Below are 2188 nucleotides of genomic sequence, written 5' to 3'. Positions count from 1 at the left end.
CTGTTTCTACTTGCAACTTCAAAACAGAGACAAGATTAAACATCACAAGCAACTTTCAGTGTTTATAATCTAGTGATAAATTGCATAGATCAAATTAGACAGGCTTTAATGATAATTCCTACTAATTTATTTTTTCTGAATCATTTAAAACATATTTTTGAGCATATATTGTATGGTGGTTCCATTTCTTACATATTGGAAATCACCTTACATTCTAAAAGGGAAAGCAGATTTTGAACAACTAATCACATAATATCAGAGAATTACCAATGCTCTGAAAAAAAATAAAATAGAGTAATAGAATAGTAATGACCGTAATGGTGGTGGCTGTTTTAAGAAACAGAGTTTGGGAAGGACTTTTTGAGAACGTGACATCTGAACAGAGACTTGAATGAAATGAGGCAAGTCTTTAGGAAGGAAAAAAGCCAATACAAAGAAACTGAGAAAAGCCCAATGTGTTTCACTCAGATCCTAAAATCACCAATAATGATTTCCCACCTCTAAGTATCCATGAATTTGGGTTATCTCCTCCTATTTAGTGTAGTGACTTACTTCTAACCAATGAACATGACAAAGGTAATGGGATGTCATTTCCTTAAATTATGTTACACCACATTATACAGCAAAGATAATAGAATGTTACTCCTGTGTGTATGGCACATTATATAAAACTCCATCTTAACTGAGTGGAGCAAGAGACTCACACTTGCTGGCCATGGAGAAACAAGTTATATTGTCATTGCCAATGAAAAGGGACACATAGTAGAGAACCGTGGATGTCCACTGGGAGCTAAGGGTCTCAGTACTTCAATTTCACAGAGCTGCATTTGCCCAAAAACCACAATGAGTTTGAAAGAAGACCTCAATTGCAGACTAGAACTTTGATTACAGTCTTGTGAGACCCTAGGATAAGCTATGCCTGGATTCCTCACTTACAGAAATTGTGAAATAATCAATTTGTGTGGTTTTAAGCAATTAAATTGGTGGTGGTTTGTTACATAGCAATAAAAAAAGCAAGTGTGATACAAGAAGAGTAAGAATGTGAAATTTTTCTGGAAAAAAGGCAGCAATGAGGAGAGCAGGTGGGGAGGAGATGGCCTGGGATAAAGTTATAGATCAATGGTATTCAAAGTATAAGCCACTGACCACTTCCATCTTTGAGCTACCAGTCCTCTACATCTACAAAAAGCAAGAGGATTACAAATTAAAAAATTGTAAAAAAATAAAGTCTTTCTGAAGAGGAGTACTTAATGAAACCTAAAGTCAAGAGAGGAGATAAAAGCAAACTAAAGGAATTGGAGCCTCTATTAACTATTGTGCAGCAAGCATTAAACAAACCGCAACCATTAACCGGATTAACATAATTTTTTATGCTATAGCTCTATTTTTTTCAGTTGCTTTCAACACAATATGCCCAACTTTCAACAACAAGAAAAAGGCAAGACATGTCAAAAGGCAATAAAATACAGCTGTAAGAAACAAACCAAGCATTCTAACTATACTCAGCTATGATGCAAAATTTTCATACAGAGAATTTAAAATAACTTTGATTCCAATATTAAAGGCTTCAATGGTAAAAGTAGACAGTATTAATAACAGATGGGTAATACAAGCAAAGAGATGGAAATTCTAAGAAAAAAATCAAAAGAAAATTTTAGAAAACAAAAATACTATAAATAAATTCAGAATGTCTTTGATAGGCTTAACAGTAGAGTCAATATGACCAAGAGCATATGAACATGGCAAAGGTAATTGGATGTCACTTCCTTAAATTATGTTACATATTATACAACAAAGATGATTGAATGTCATTCCTGTGTGTATGGCATATTAGATATATATATACATTATATATACATAGTGGAGTAAGAGACTCCCACTTGCTGGCTGTAGAGAAACAAGTTATATTGTCATTGCCAATGGAAAGGGACACATAGTAGAGAACCGTGGGTGTTCACTGAGAGCTAAGTGTCTCAGAACCGCAATTTCACAGAGCTGAATTCGGCAAAGAACCACAATGAGATTGAAAGAATACCTCAAATTGCAGACCGGAACTTTGATTACAGTCTTGTGGGACTTAATAAGCTTGAATATAGGTCAATAGAAATTTCTCAAGCTAAAATACAGAAAGAAAAAACAAAACAAACAAACAAAAACAGAACAAGCAGAGACTGTAATAGGGTTTCAA

This window comes from Propithecus coquereli, unplaced genomic scaffold (assembly GCF_000956105.1).
Source record: "Propithecus coquereli isolate 6110/MARCELLA unplaced genomic scaffold, Pcoq_1.0 Scaffold366, whole genome shotgun sequence".
Lineage (NCBI taxonomy): Eukaryota > Metazoa > Chordata > Mammalia > Primates > Indriidae > Propithecus > Propithecus coquereli.
Note: the sequence above shows the minus strand (reverse complement) of the source record.